The following is a 17,097-nucleotide window of genomic DNA, read 5'->3' on the forward strand; positions in this document are numbered from 1 at the left end:
CAAGAAAGAAAAAAAAATAAATTTGTTTTCATTAAAGTGAAAAACTCCTGCTCAGAGAACAGACTGTTAAGATGATGAAGACGCAAGCCACGGACTGGCAGAAAATCTTTGTAAATCACTTACCTAATAAAGGACTGGTATCTAAAACATCCAAAGAACTCTTAAAATTCAACAAAACACAAACAATCCAATTAAAAATGGGAACTAGATCTGAACGTGCACTTCAGCGATGCTATAGAAATGGTAAAGAAGTGCATGAAAACAATCTAAAATCCCCTGTCATTGGAAAATTGCACAGAAAAGAAAATTATCACCAGGCTCTTGGTGTTGGTCTGGTTTTTTTGGTTGGTTGGTTTGTTGTAATGCAAGTGCCTGCATTAAGCACTGATTGCTGAGGCATTCACTTCAAAGATGGCCATTTCAAATAAACACACTGCCAACCCGCCCCCTTCACTAGATAAAGAACAGGCCACTGCCCAGCACTGAAGGATCCTTTGTTGTAAACATCTTGACTGATTTCAGTAACTATTTGGGCCACTTGTTTTTTCTCTTCCTGCACTTTAAATTCCCGATTTCGGGTTTGAAATTCACCAACCAAAAAGAAAGCTCATGAAACCCTAGGTGGCCCATCCTCACCCCAGTAAAAGCAGACCCCAAGCCCCCTGCGTGCCCCCGGCCCCCCCCCCAGCTAACGCGAATTCCCTGTGGGACTCCAGGTGTGCTGTGTATTTAACAGGTTCTCTAAGTAACAGCCGTTTTTCTCAAAGTCTCCTGATGGTTAGTGCTGCCAGGTGTCTTGCAATCGTTAAGAACCACCAGGGCCAGTCCAACCACAGCACTGGGGATTCAAAGGCTGGGACCGGCGCAGTTGGCCGGACTGCATGATTGCCCTCGCAATCCATTGAGAGGAATGCCCTTTTTCCTGCAACTTGCTTACTAATCACCTAACTCGGGGAGCTTCCGCCATCTGGAAGGGGAGCACTGCTGGCTGGCAGTCTGTCACACCGCTAGTGCTCTTCCATGCTGCCTCTGTTGTGCACTGCGTCAGCGGTATCCAACCCAAAAGGTCACAGCAGCCACGCTCCTCAAATCATCTCCCCAGAGCAGCGCTGACTGCGGCCTTCCGTTCTCATGAGACAATTAGACCACTAATTCTAAAGGCCTTAATTGACTATTAATATGCGTTAGGGTCCTCCATGCCTCAAGGGCCAGGAGAGCTAAGGAGGGTGAACTGAATCACAAGGCTATCGTCACGTCCCAAGGGGAGGCTCCAGGCTAAAGGCAGGAGGAAGATATTCCTGGGTGTGAGCAGTTCAGAAAAACTCCACCTGTGACCACTGAGTCAGTGGGTCATGCCCGGACCATGTGTCCTAAACCCAGAAGAGGGAAAGTCTTTTTTTTTTTTTTTTTAAAGATTTTATTTATTTGAGAGAGAGAGAATGAGAGACAGAGAGCACGAGAGGGAAGAGGGCAGAGGGAGAAGCAGACCCCCTACTGAGCAGGGAGCCCGATGTGGGACTCGATCCTGGGACTCCAGGATCATGACCTGAGCCGAAGGCAGTCGCTTAACCAACTGAGCCACCCAGGCGCCCAAGAGGGAAACAGTCTTGCAAACAGAAACTAATAGCACCACCAGAGGAAAAAATAAACAGAGGCTTATGGTCTCTGTGTCACAACTTCACTCATGGCTGTGGCTCTTCATCCCCTGACTCAATGGGATACAGGCCCAATTCCTGGCATAATGTTGCTAAAATATTAATGGACAAATATAAATGTCATCAACATCTGGTAGGAGCACCTAAGAACTCCTTGATAAATGCAAAAGCCCATGGACATTTCCTGGGTGTTATTCAGTGGCTTGCATACCAACATGCCAACACTCCGGTCTTATGTTCTAGAGGCCTAAGGGCTTTTCTCAAAGACCCTGTACATACCACACCGGTGGAGGCCGACCTCAATCCAAAAAAAATCTCTTGGGACACCCTGGAGAGGAAAACTGCTAGCTATGAGGACTCACAGTGACATCATCCGGAAGTGTCTGGTAACAACATACCAGATTAAGGTAACAGGAGAAAATCAAGAAACAGAAACTGAGATCAAAAACTATACTTTAACTAAAATTCAAACCTTTCTTGAAGATTTTAGGAAGGAGAGAGGGGAATTAATTGGCTAATTGTGGGTTTTTGATTACTTGGAACAGGCTCTGAATTCTTACCCACATCTGCCAAAATACATCAATTGACTGCTATATCCAAAGCCCCTAAAATCCATTAAGTTTCTTTCTTTCTTTTTTTTTTTTTTTAAAGATTTTATCATTTTTCAACAGAGAGAGACAGCGAGAGAGGGAACACAAGCAGGGGGAGTGGGAGAGGGAGAAGCAGGCTTCCCGCTGAGCAGGGAGCTCGATGCGGGACTTGATCCCAGGACCCTGGGATCATGACTTGAGCTGAAGGCAGACGCTTAACGACTGAGCCACCCAGGCGCCCTAAAATCCATTGTTTCTTAAAGATCGATCCAGGCTATATGCTTCTTTCCACTGAGATACCACAGATCCTAAGCTCCCTCAGCTCCCCCCCTCCCAACAGGGCAGAACCAAGAAACACGCCTCACAAGGCATCCCCTGGCACCACAGAATCCCCTGAGAGATTATCAAGGCCCCTGATGAGGAGAAAGAGGGAAAGGGGAAGGCAAAGGCTCCCAGAGCCACCAATATTCATACCAGAGACCTTTTCCAGACGTGGGTATGTGCTGCCTCGCTCCAGGCCCACAGTGATCACACTAAGGCTCACAGCGAACAGAAAACATTAAGATGAGCCCACCTCCTGCTGTGCAAAACTGGCCCGATCCAACGGGTTTACTAATTCCTCAACCTAAACGCTTCATTTCCAACCCCGAAGAGGCCCCATTTGACCCTGAGTCCAGAGAATTATTCCTTGCAGGGGCGCTCCCCCTAATTATAGAATGGCACTATTACATTTTATTTTTTTTAAAGGTTTTATTTATTCGACAGAGAGAAAGACAGCCAGAGAGGGAACACAAGCAGGGGTGGTGGGAGAGGGAGAAGCAGGCCCCCCGCGGGGCACTACTACATTTTAATTGGAACTGTCAAAACCACCCAACAGGCACTAAACTTCTAGGAGAAAGTGTGTATTTTTTCTTTTTTTTTTAGGATTTTATTTATTTATTTGACAGAAAGAGACAGCGAAAGAGGGAACACAAGCAGGGGGAGTGGGAGAGGGAGAAGCAGGCTTCCCGGCTGAGCAGGGAGCCTGAGACGGGGCTCGATCCCAAAACCCGGGGATCATGACCTGAGCCGAAGGCAGACGCTTAAGGACTGAGCCACCCAGGCGCCCCAGAAAGCGTATATTTTCTTTCTCTGTCCCTTTAAGATGTAAATCTTATCGTGCCTTTGAAATGTAAACACCCAGGAGGTAACTAAAACTGCCCAGCGTCATTTGCAGACAGAAGAAACAGAGAGAGAGATATGACACTCATTAAGCTTACGGGTATGTTAAATTACATGGGAAGCACCTTCAAGTCAGTGATGATAAACGTTCTTAGGTCATAAGGTACGGGTGAATGTTATTAAAATAAGCGTTCTAGAAATTACATGAAATTCCTAAAAATCTGCCATGTCCTGGTATAATGTGATCACCTGTAGTTCTAGTTATTACCTTGGAATGTTGTGTGCCACAGAAATAAACAAATTTTCTTGGCAACTACATTACAACGAACTCTCATCAGATCTTTAACCATGGCCATTTTTAAGTCTTTTGTCACTTACAGACAGTTGTTTTATTCTGATGCTTTTGCAAAAGTGTTTCATCCTCAGAGATATCCATGGAAAGGACTCTGACAAGTACTCTTGAATACAGTTTTCTGATAACTTTCAGATCATTGCACTGAACTGGGTAAGAATTTACAGTGCTAAGGAAAAACTGGATCCGGAAATCTACTAACTAAAGATCAAGAACAAGAATTAATTACATCGGGCTGGTGGCGCCTGGGTGGCTCAGTCGTTAAGTCTGCCTAGGGCTCAGGTCACAGGGTCCTAGGATCGAGTCAAGTCCTGCATCGGGCTCCATGCTCAGCAGGAAGCCTGCTTCTCCCTCTCTCACTCCCCTTGCTTGTGTTCCTTCTCTCGCTGTGTCTCTGTCAAATAAATAAAATCTTTAAAAATTCCATCAGGCTGAGTGAACTGATAAGGATAATTATAATTTTTATGACTTTTGTTTAAAATACTGGGATTTCTGGGGTCGCCTGAGTGGCTCAGTCGTTAAGTGTCTAACTTCGGCTCCGGTCATGATCCCAGGGTCCTGGGATCGAGCCCCACATCGGGCTCCCTGCTCGGCGGGAAGCCTGCTTCTCCCTCTCCCACTCCCCCTGCTTGTGTTCCCTCTCTCATTGTCTCTCTATCCAAAAATAAATAAAATCTTAAAACATAAAATAAAATACTGGGATTTTTTTTAATCTTTTGTTTTCTAGATATAAGGAAACCCTTCCTCTTAAGCTAGCTATGACTTAGAGCAATTTGGTAAAGTATACCTTTGGGAACAAAGATGAATCACCTTTTCTCCCTACCAGATCCCTCCAGAAATCAGAAACTTGAAGTGAGTATTTGTATTGTCATTACAATATGGTTAATTTACATAAAATCAGTCTAGTCTCCTTGTAAAAAGACACAATTGAAAACATTCATTATGTCACCAAGGCTTTGACTGAAAAGTCATGTTTAACAGAGACATACATAGACTCAGATATGACCAGACAGTTTTAAGAATCTAAGGTTGACTTTATGGAGCCAATAAAGCCCCGTGGAAAAATCAGGCCTGGTACCTTACAGGGATCCCAGCAGCCTTAGCAGGTGCATAGGGAAGGTCACTTCCTGGCAAGTGCAGGGACTTCAGGGAATTAACCCCAATCAATACGTGTCGCAGGCGAAGTCTGAGGGTTAAGTCCGAGGCTTGGCTTCCTAGCTGCAAGAGATTTTTCAAAGTCCAACCTGAGCTTCTTTATGAAAAGTTCCAACAAAGCAGACTTAAGACATTCTAGGCACCTGGGTGGCTCAGGTCATGATCTCGGGGTACTGGGTTCAAGCCCTGTGTGTGGCTCCCCTGCTCAGTGGGAAGTCTGCCTTTCCCTCTGCCCCTCCCCACCCTGCTCATGCGCTCGCTGGTGCTCTCTCTCAAATAAATAAAATCTTAAAAAAAAAAGACATTCTATATGGTCAATCACTATTCTTATTGCACTTATGTAAGCATCAGACCAAATTTATTAAAACTAGACTTCATTTGCAAACAAATTAGTTTTACTATGGTTATCTTTGATAGCAATGGGGGTGACTATGCAGAGAAAAATTAAGTCATTAATACACCTTTATAGACATTAGATTCTAGTTATGTTCATTGGGTTTTGTTTTCTACCTATAAACTGAACTGAATGCTAAACTGTTTCCTCCAGTATCTGGCTACAACTCTCCAAACTGATGTTTCCAGTTTTTCTCCCATTCTTTTTTTTTTTTTTTAAGATTTTATTTATTTGACAGACACAGCGAGAAAGGGAACACAAGCAGGGGGAGTGGGAGAGGGAGAAGCAGGCTTCCCGCTGAGCAGGGAGCCCGATGTGGGGCTCGATCCCAGGACCGAGATCATGACCTGAGCAGAAGGCAGACGCTTAACGACTGAGCCACCCAGGCGCCCTCTCCCATTCTTCTGACTTGGAATCACTGAGAACTAAAACTGCCCTTTTCCCAAATGCATGCAAGCTAATTTGAAATAAACTTGAGGGAAACCACTACAACAGCTCATATACGTATGGTCAATCTCCGTGCAGGTGATATGTGGGCCACTCAGAAAGGTCACAAAACATTCAAACTGTAAAGCAGGAAAATCTATCAGATTGCCCCTGCCTGCCCTCACTCCGTCTAAAGATGCTTCAATCCCAACATCTAGAAGCATCTTGACTGGCTGCCTCCAGAACTTAGAAACTGGGATTATAATCTGCTCCAATCATTAACCAGTTTTTCTTTTATTTCCATAGAAATACCTCTTTTTTAAATATTTTGTTTATTTATTTGACAGAGAGAGCGCACAAGCAGGGGAAGTGGCAGGCAGAGGGAGAGAAGCAGGCTTCCCGCTGAGCAGGGAGCCCGATGCGGGGCTCGATCCCAGGACCCTGGGATCATGACCTGAGCCGAAGGCAGCCACTTAACTGACTGAGCCACCCAGCCGCCCCCAAAAATACCTCTTAATAAAACCTGCTGCAAATACTTGTACCACTCCGGCCTAACTCTGGCAGCCCACCTGCATCACTGCCTCCTGAAATGAGACCCAACCTTCAACTGAACTGATCCATTCTCAGGAGTAAGAAACTAGATCAACGAGCTGTGGAACTAATCTACCAACTCAGGACGAGTTCAAACCTACTTACACCAGATGGTCGGTATGTTAAAATATTCCACAATATTACCCAATTCTTTGAAAGGATTTCAAGGGCCCCAGAGATCACTGAGTTAGTTTTATTGCGGGACTCTTCAAGTTTGGGACAATGGTTATAGACTGGACTTCAGACTATTGCCTGTTCAATTATTGCAGAATTTGCTACTATAATCCTACATAGAGGCATATTTTCTGGGTTTGGACAGACCCTACCCCTGACTTTTAGCAGATCAGCTAACCAGGCAGTTAGTTAATGTCCTCCCCATCGACTCTGATGCATCTGCATCACCGGATGGATTGTAACATAAGGCAGGACAGTTTGGGGTTTTTGTCTTTTTTGTAATGCAAGTGCCTGACCTAAGCTTTGACTGCTGAGGCATTCACTTCAAAGACAGTATCTAGAATAAACACATTGCCAGCCACATGACTAGATAAAGAGCCTAACCACCTCCTTGTTTTAGAGATCTTGGTTGATTTTGGTAACTGACCATTCAGGCCACTTGTTTTTTTCTCTTGTGATTTAAATTCCTGTTCTTAAGTTTTAAATTCACCAATAATGAGGAGCCAGTAAAACCACAGACCATCCCCCCCCACCCCAATAAAATAATAAGAACACAGGCCTGTATGCTGTTTCTCTCTACTGGGAACACTGATGTGTAGCCCCGGGAGTGCTGTATAATTTCCAGATCCCCTAGGTTATACAAAAAAACTTTTTCCAAGTTTCCTGGTGGTTACTGCCGAAGGGAGTCTTACGAGCACAACAGGAACCACAAGGACCAGTCCAACCACAACAATTGGTACAGACAGGCTGAGATCAGCACAAATTATAGGCAAATGGGGATGCCTGGCTGGCTCGGTTGGTAGAGATGTAACTCCTGATCTTGAGGTTGTGAGTTCGAACCCAACATTGGGGGCAGAGTTTACTTAAGAAAACAAACACAAACAAACAAATACAGGCAAATGGATAAACAATCACTGGTAAATCCACAGGATGACATATTCTTTGGTTATAAATATAAATGCGATTACAAAGCAAAAAAACTTAAAATCATATTCCTAAGTGAAAGATGCTAATATGACAAGGCTACACGCTATGATTCCAAGCATATGACAGTCCGGAAAAGACAAAAGTACAAAACACTAAAAGATCCTTGGCTGCCAGGGAATGAAGGGGGGGAGACACATGAGGTATTTAGGACAATGAAAATATCCTATATATTACAGAAATGATGAAAAATATCTTTTCGGGGCGCCTGGGTGGCTCAGTTGGTTAAGTGACTGCCTTCGGCCCAGGTCATGATCCTGGAGTCCCGGGACTGAGTCCCGCATCGGGCTCCCTGCTCACAGGGAGTCTACTTCTCCCTCTGACCCTGCCCCCTCATGCTCTCTCTCTATCTCATTCTCTCTCTCAAATAAATAAATAAAGTCTTAAAAAAAAAAAAAGAAAGAAAGAAAAATATCTTTTCATGTTAGCTGAAGACCTGAGATTATATGAGTTAACCCTAATGTAAACTACTTCAAAGTTGGCTCATCAAATTTAACAAATGCACCAAAGTAATACAAGACATAAAATACACAACAGGGATGCCTGGCTGGCTCAGCTGAAAGAGCATGTGACTCTTGATCCCAGGGTCATGAGTTCAAGCCCCACGTTGGGGGTGAGATTACAAACAAACAAACAAATGTGTTTTTTTTAAATGCTGTTAAAAAAGAAGTGGGGGGGAGAGAGAGAGAGACAGTGTCCAGGCAGAGGGGTTATATGGGAAATCTCTGCACTTTCTGATCAAGTTTTCTGTAAACATCACTGCTCTTTAAAAAGAAGTCTACAAGGCAAAAAAAGATGAAGACAGATGCATTAATATTCATCCCTGATGAAAGAAATAGAACATCTTTCATTTCATTAATCTGAACTCATTTCAATAACCCACTATGAAGCTCTTTGAGGCCAGCATCCTGAGACTTAGAAGAAAGGAGAAACTTCTACTCAAAGCCTTGTTCTACAGCCCCGCTTTCCAAATGCTGGGAAGGCATGAAAAGCAGCAACTCTGCCTGAGCTGCAACATGTACAAATGCGGTGCTGTCATCCCTAAACTCTATGAACTCCCACTGATTTTCACTCAGTACACCCAAGGAGCTCGTAAGGGAGCCTAAGGGTACGGGAAAAGGGCCCCCCGCTCCAGCACATAGCATCTCATCTTTTTTCACAATGTAGCCTCAGGACATGCACATTCACAAACTAATCTAAAAATGAAAAATGACTTAACACGTTAGATGAACTAAAACACGTTCATCTCACATCTTGATGTTCACTTGACTCAACAGATCACAAATTCTTGGTTTCCCTAATTTTCTAGCTTTCCTCACACCAAAATGGAGTACGTACCTGAGAACTTAAATACATCACCTCCCATTTGAGGTTCTCTTGCCTAAATGGAACACAAAATCTATTTGGCTTCCCTAATTTTCTAGCTTTCTACCCTATCTCTCAATCAACTTACAGTTGAGGAGCCCAAGTGCTGAGGAAAACCAGAGCCAAAGGGCTGCACTATTTGATCAGGAAAGGAATCCAGGAAACAAACATTGGACTCAGCACAGATGAGCAGCCTACTTCCCCCAGGACAGAAGGAAAGCCACATTCAGAAGGTTCCACATTCTAGACTCTGCCGGTGGAGACAGAAGCCCTGGTGAGGGAGGGAAGGGGCACCTGAGCAACCATGGGAACGAACCCTGGGAGCCCTGCACACCATCCCCTCCCCGGGGCATAAGGGAACTGCTCCCTTCCTCAGGCTTCCATTCAGTTCAAGCTTCTGACCCAAAGAACCTCCCCATTCACTGATCCTAATGCCGAACACAGAACTCCTGACTCCCAAACGTTCTCAATGTACCTAATTGATACTCTGAGCACACCTACACAGCTACAACTTCTGAAAGGCATCACTGCCTCATCACCCCATCCACCCACTGATGCAAGCGCTATCCCAGATTTCCACGAACCTGAATAAAGGGCTCCTTCCATGGTGGGTGTGAGCAAGTAGGACACTTGCTGGGAGAAGGATCCAAGAACAACTGGGCCTTCAAGTACTTGCCCTCGTGGGCTTAAGGGGCTCGTAGTTTAAGGGACACCTGGCTGGTTCAGTCTGTAGAGCATGCAACCCTTGATCTTGGGGGTCGTAAGTTCAAGCCCCCCGTTGGATACAGAGTTTACCTTAAAACAAAACAAAACAGGATCTAATAAGGGGGCCTTAGCTTAGAGACACTAATCTCAGGTTTCTGCTTCCCCCTAAAAGTGGGTTGGAAACACTGATATTTTAAATCACATGAACCCACAGTTTGAAGAGTCCAGCAAAATCACTCAAACCCAGTGTTTATGTGGGAAAGAGGGAAGAAAATTGCAAGGCACTCTGCTAGTTCAACAAGAACCCTCATAAGTAATTCTTGCATTCCTGGCGGGGGGGGAAGGTGTTAATTATTATTATTATTATTTCCATGGCAAGTAACTTTTTTTTTTAAAGATTTTTATTTATTTATTTGAGAGAGACAATGAGATAGAGAGACCATGAGAGGGGGGAGGGTCAGAGGGAGAAGCAGACTCCCCGCTGAGCAGGGAGCCCGATGCGGGACTCGATCCCGGGACTTCAGGATCATGACCTGAGCTGAAGGCAGTCGCTTAACCAACTGAGCCACCCAGGTGCCCTTTCCATGGCAAGTAACTTTTATGAACTTAATCATACTTGAACACTGCTGGTCTGCAAATCTAAGCCCTGCAAATCCATTTGAACTCACCCAAAAATAAGAGGCCTCAGAGTATTACTAGCCACGCTGGGAGGAAAAAAGGGAAACAAGAATTTTTAACACATGCAATGTAGTACTGGCGTATTTTTCTGAAATTACCTCTTTCTTGCCTCTTTGGAAATATTTCACACTGTGTTTCTTTTTTTTTTTAAATGTTTTGTTGTTTTTTTTTTCAAGATTTTATTTATTTATTTGACAGAGAGAGAATGAGAGAGAGAGCACATGAGAGTGGGGAGGGTCAGAGGGAGAAGCAGGCTCCCCGCCGAGCAGGGAGCCCGATGCGGGACTCGATCCAGGGACTCCAGGATCATGACCTGAGCCGAAGGCAGTCGCCCAACCAACTGAGCCACCCAGGCGCCCCACACTGTGTTTCAAGCTCTACTGAATACATGAAGTCTTATACATTGAAAAACTAAGACTAAAATAAAGTGAATAAATCTTTTAAAAGTGACTTACTCAGAGAGGGGCAGCGCTGACCTGGAACTGTGCTGACAGGACAGAACACCCGGGAAAGTCTCAAAGAGGTACCGCCACCCAAAGTACTTCCCACAGGATGTCTGTGCCCAGGAAAGATCCTGGGGGGAGAGGCACAAGGATTTCATACAAAGTAGTTCCAGGTGATTATTCTCGGTGTTTCTCTCAAGTAAAATATCCACACAGGGGAAAAAAAGAAAAAACAAAACAAAAAAACCAAACAAACAGCTATTCACTGACTGTGGCTAAATAATCAACAACTAAAATATTAGGTCTGTTTGATGTATTTCAAAGATGGGATCAATGGTTGACAATGATGCTGTGAAATGGAAAAGGGAAGCTGGCGTTAGGGAAGGCGGGAAGGAACTGGAAAAGTAGGTATTTATTGCCTGCCCAAGAGAGAGCTGGGCTGGGGGGGCAGGGTCAGAGGTTTCAGACCTTGCTTCCCAAACATCTGGAACGCGCAGGAGGAAACGGGCCCCCCGTGGGGGAAAAGAACGGACTGGGGACCCCACAGACCACAGCGCCTCCCACGCACAAACTAGAACGAGCCACGACGGTCCCCTGACGACCCTCCCCGCGGTCACCGCTCAATTGGAGGAGACGCGGCTGCGGGCGCAGAGCTGCCCTGAGGATCCGGGGCCGAAGTCGCCGCGCACAGGACGGAGCAGCCCGGACGCCAGGGTCCCCGCTGCCGGCCCAGCACCCAAGCCGCCCGCCGGAGGGGACCGAGGTCCCAGGGGCGCCACCGACCGACTCGGGTCCGTAGACTCCAGAGATGACCGCGGGGGTCCCGCCAAAGCCAGTTCCGGCCGGTTCCAACCGGCCCCTCAGCGCCCGTCTCTGCACCCCACGAGGCACGCTCACCATTTCTAGGTTTCCTGGGTCCCCCGGCGGCCCTCCTTACAACGCGTCGCTCCGTAGAGCTCACAGCGCGAGAGAAACGCTGGCAGAGTAACGTGGCACCTTTAAATACTGGCGACCCGCGATCCCCAGGGAGGCTGAAAAGAGCAGCGACGTCCGGGGTGGTTGCGGAGCGTCGCCCCACCCACCGCCTGGCCGCCGCCGCCGCTGATTGGGCAGTTCGCAAGGCCTCGCCCCCTCACGCCTGAGTGACAGCGGGGCCGGAGGTTAGGTGTCTGAGCTTAACGCCAGCCAGAAGGCGCCCTGTCCGGGAACACGCGCCTTCGAACACAGTGCTGCAAGTCCAGTCCTAAAATTCTGATCCTTTTTTGCAAACACAGGCACTTAAACGTGACTCTCCAGACGCAATAATGAGTCTAGCTCCATTTTGGTCTTTGTTGAACAGCCGGAGTCTGACATGGCACTTTTGGCAAAAAGGTGCACAGGCAGATACCAGGGATGTATTAGGTGGGCATCCTTCCAAAGCTTCAGTCAGATTCAGAAAAACATCATTGGAACCAAAACCAAACCATCACTTCAGATGAAAAGTGACTTCTGGGTTTACAATGGGTTAACTTTAGAAAATGTTTCTGACATGAAAAATTTGGATCCCACGGAAGATATAAGCAGGGACTCTTTGTCACCGGCGATCCAATCACTCCCCATGGTCATGATCCATTCCTTTCTTGTGATTACACCAGTTAATCCCATCTATAATGAGACTTCCCAGAAAACTGGGTTTCATCAAAATAACAATCCCGCTGATGGGTGAGTCTAGGATACTAGGGAGTAGCCTTCATTCTGACAATGATGGAACCACTCTGTGAGAGATCACTACCTCTCAATTCTCTGAGGCAGTGGTCACCGTTAAGATCATCTGAGTCAAACTGAGCCACCTAAATCCTCCTAGACTGCAGCAATATCTCCACCATGCCCAGGGATTAAGAAGCATCCCTGGAGCCATCTATCAGGTGGCAACTGAGGGGCAGAGGTAAAGAACGATAACTGATCTCAATGAAGAGAGACAAGGCAGGCCAGTTTTCAGCCAGTGCTCCTCCCACAAAGGGGACACTGCAGGCAGTAACATCATCAGCCAGTCACCCAGACAACAGAAGAAAAGTTCTTATTCAGCCTCAAGAATTGAGAGGTGGAGGAGCACCTGCGTGGTTTAGTCAGTTAAGCTTCTCCCTCTCCCTCTGCCCCTTCCCCCGCTCATGCTGTCTCTCTCAAAAAAAAAAAAAAAAAGAATTGAGGGATGGAGAAGATACTTCCTTTTCTTTCTTTCTTTTTTTCCGGTGTAGTTAACATACAGTGTTATATTAGTTTCAGGTGTACAACATAGTAGTTCAACAATACCATATACTTCTCAGTGTTCATCAAGGTAAGTGTACTCTTTTTTTTTTAAGATTTTATTTATTTGTTTGACAGAGAGAGAGAGCACAAGCAGAGACAGAGGGAGAGGGAGAAGCTGGTTCCCCACTGAGCAAGGAGCCCAATGCGGGGCTAGATCCTAGGACCCTGGGATCATGACCTGAGCAGAAGGTAGACGCTTAACCGACTGAGCCACCCAGGCACCCTGGTAAGTGTGATCCTGGTAAGTGAAATCCCCATTACCTATTTCACCCATCCCTACCCATCACCCCTCTGATAACCACCTGTTTTTTCTCTATAGCTAAGAGTTTGTTTTTGGTCTGTCTTCTTTTTCTTATTTGTTCGTTTGTTTTGTTTCTTAAATTCCACACATGAGTAAAATCATATGGTATTTGTCTTTCTCTGACTGACTTATTTCGCTTACCCTTATGCTCTCTAGCTCCATCCATGTTATTCCAAATGGCAAGATTTCATTTTTTTATCGCTGAGTAATGTTCCATTGTACATATATACCACATCTTTTTTTTTTTTTCAGATTTTATTTATTTATTTGACAGAGAGAGACACAGCGAGCGAGGGAACACAAGCAGGGGGAGTGGGAGAGGGAGAAGCAGGCTCCCCACGTAGCAGGGAGCCCGATGCGGGGCTTGATCCCAGGACTCTGGGATCATGACCTGAGCCGAAGGCAGACGCTTAACGACTGAGCCACCCAGGTGCCCCTATACCACATCTTTTTTAAAAAAGATTTTATTTATTTGAGAGAGGGAGAGAGAGAGAGCGCACATGCACACAAGCACCGGGAGGGGCAGAGGGAGAGGGACAAGCAGACTCCCCACTGAGCAGGGAGCCTGACCCGACCCAGGGCTCATCCCAGGACCCTGAGATTATGACCTGAGCTGAAGGCAGATGCTTACCCGACTGAGCCACCCAGGCATCCCCCACATCCTTATCCAGTCACCATCAATGGACACTTGGGCTGCTTCCATAATTTGGCTATTGTAGATAATGCTGCTATAAACATCAGGGTGCATATATCCTTTGGAATTAATGTTTTCGTATTCTTTGGGTAAATACCCAGTAGTTCGATTACTGGATCACAGGGTCATTCTATTTTTTTTTTTAAGATTTTATTTATTTATTTGACAGAGACAGAGATAGTGAGAGCAGGAACACAAGCAGGGGGAGTGGGAGAGGTCAGAAACAGGCTTCCTGCTGGGCAGGGAGCCTGATGTGGGACTCGATCCCAGGACCCTGGGATCATGGGGGTCATTCTATTTTTAATTTTTTAGGAAACCTCCATAATGTCTTCCACAATGGCTGCACCAGTTTGCATTCTCACCAACAGTGCATGAAGATTCCTTTTTCTCCACATCCTTACCAACATTTGTTTTTTCCTGTGTTTCTGAGTTTCACCATTCCGATAGGTGTGACGTGACATCTCATTGTGGTTTTGATTTGCATTTCCCTGATGATAAATGATATTGAGCATCTTTTCATGTATCTGTTGGCCACCTGTATGTCTTCTTTGGAGAAATGTCTGTTCGTGTATTATGCCCATTTTTAATTGGATTATTTGGTTGTTTGGTGTTGAGTTCTACAAATTCTTTTTTTTTTTTAAGATTTTTTATTTATTTATTTGACAGAGAGAGACACAGCTAGAGAGGGAACACAAGCAGGGGGAGTGGGAGAGGAAGAAGCAGGCTTCCCGCGGAGCAGGGAGCCCGATGCGGGGCTCCATCCCAGGACCCTGGAATCATGACCTGAGCCGAAGGCAGACACTTAATGACTCAGCCACCCAGGCACCCCTACAAATTCTTTTTTTTAAAAAAAGATTTTATTTATTTATTTGAGAGAGAGAGAGAGAGCATGAGCTGGGGGGAGGGGCAGAGGGAGAGGGAGAAGCAGACTCCCCTCGGAGCAGGGAGCCGCTTCTGGGCTGGGATCATGACCTGAGCCAAAGGCAGATGCCTAATCGACTGAGCCACCCAGGTGCCTCTCAACCAAATTGTTCTATCTGGTGGAGAAGGTTTGAATTACCAAAACCAAGTAATCACACCATGTACTTAGTGAAGGTTTCGAAGTATGGGAAAGTACCACCCAAACAAGAAATCAAAATAGTCATGACAGAATGTTATTAAAGGCATTACCTCTCAGAAGTTTCACAGGCCAGGTGCACTCTTACATTTCCAGGGACATCAATTCATCTGTAGTATAAAATGTCATACACACCATTAAGAGAAGTTTTGCTTCCTAATCCTAAGTCTTTATAGAGACGATGAGGACAATGACGATGAGAGTAGTAACAGGAATGCTCACACTAATAATAGACACATCAGGGAGGCTTACTAAGTGTAAGGCACTCCACTCAGCACCATAGGTAGATCGGCTCATTGTTCTTCATCTTCACAGACTTCTTAGTAAGGAAGCATTAATCTGATCCCATTTGATGAGAGAAGAAACTGAGATATAGGGTGAGGTGACCTGTCTCACATTACAAAGGCCATCAGTAGGGGTGGCTCAGATTCAGCACCAGGCTGCCAGACTCAGACCAAGCTTTGCCACTGAACACACTTGACCTCTGATTGGGAAATTGGGACAAATGGTTCATTGCCTAGGGTGGGCTCCTCTGTGTTACTCAGAAACATCTTTATTCTTCCCCTCTAGCCTTATTCAAGTCCCCACTATGGAATCGATTTCACTTGCCCCTGGTTGAAATCTGGGAAGAGTGCCAGTGTAGTGTTAATCACTTTGGTGCTCACCTCTTGTGGTCACTTTCGGACACACTGAGTGCCAGGCCAGCCTAGGACTCATTCAAGATGTTTAGGGGCACAACATGATGAAGAACACGGAGTGTGAGCAGCCTCCCATTGAAAGGAGGAACCAAACCAAAATCCAAAGATGTTTATCCACACTCCAATTACTTATCATAGTTTTCATTTCTAATTTCGTGTCAGAAAACACAATGACCAATATGAAGAATAGGATGGAAGAAGCAAATATTATTATTGGAGGTGATGGTATTGTTTACTTAGCAAACTATAGATGAAATAACTGGAAAACTACTACCACTGAGGGAGTCATTTTGTATAAACACATACCATACACATAACATAGATTATTGGACTAAAAACACGTCTTGAAAAATATACATAAAATGTGGAGGTCGCAGTCTTCTACCATGTGCAGGATCTATGTGGAGAGAAGTCTAGTGTTTCCTAATGAAGCAACAGAAGCATCACCTCCACGATAATATAATCGACTTCAGTGCATGGAAGACTCCTGAACTCAATGATGCAGATCTCCCTACAGACAGCCACAAAACTTAAAGAATTTAATTCCAATCAAATTTGCCTCAGGACCTTATTTTCTGCCCCATAATGAAATAATTCTAAATGATATCTCTGCACATAAGTGCAAAGGGTAGTCAGGAAATTAGTGCAAAAAAAGAACAAAGTTCAAGTTTCCCCAGATGCACCAAGTACAAAAATAATGAGAAATGATCATTTAATGGTCTGTTGCCACCCCAGGAACGGACCTGTTGTTTGTCATGGGGCAAGGAGGGGGTTGTGCCACTGGGAGATATTTGGCAATCCCTGAGACACCTTTGATTGTCATGACTTGGGGAGGTGGCTGTGCTGCTGCAGACGTCTAGGGATCCTCTAACACACAACACATGTTCCCTTTGACAAAGAACATCGTCTGATAAAAAAGGTCAGCAGTGTCAATGTTGAGAAACTGGACTAGTCAGATGAACCCTTGACGGTCATAGACAGGAGGATGTAGCAAAATATATGATAAATTGTGCCAGTCTATAACTCTCCTATCTGCTATATCCAAATAAATTTCATATGGATTAAAGAGTCAATGTTCAAAAAGATAAAACAAACTAAAAAAAAAAAAATCAGAAAGTATTTTTGGGGCGCCTGGGTGGTTCAGTTGTTAAGTGTCTGCCTTTGGCTCAGGTCATGATCCTGGAGTCCCAGGATTGAGCCCCCCCCCTTCAGCCCTGCTCAGCAGGGAGTCTGCTTCTCCCTCTGCCCTTCACCCTGCTCGTGTGTTCTCTCTTTCTCTCTCAAATAAATAAATAAAATCTTCAAAATAATTTAAAAAAGTATTTTTG

General features: G+C 45.3%; 1 long non-coding RNA gene across 1 annotated transcript; it reads right to left on the reverse strand.

Moving 5' to 3' along the window:
* Nucleotides 1–6: 6 nt before the first annotated feature.
* Nucleotides 7–11,767, reverse strand: LOC145720397 (uncharacterized). The gene is made up of 3 exons (XR_014143298.1): nucleotides 11,571–11,767; nucleotides 10,686–10,804; nucleotides 7–4,976 (listed from the first exon to the last, which is right to left on the reverse strand). It is a non-coding gene; the product is annotated as an uncharacterized LOC145720397 (long non-coding RNA).
* Nucleotides 11,768–17,097: the final 5,330 nt, after the last annotated feature.

Source organism: Leptonychotes weddellii, chromosome 1, assembly GCF_054177405.1.
Source record: "Leptonychotes weddellii isolate Sample4059 chromosome 1, ASM5417740v2, whole genome shotgun sequence".
In the NCBI taxonomy this organism is placed as follows: Eukaryota; Metazoa; Chordata; class Mammalia; order Carnivora; family Phocidae; genus Leptonychotes; species Leptonychotes weddellii.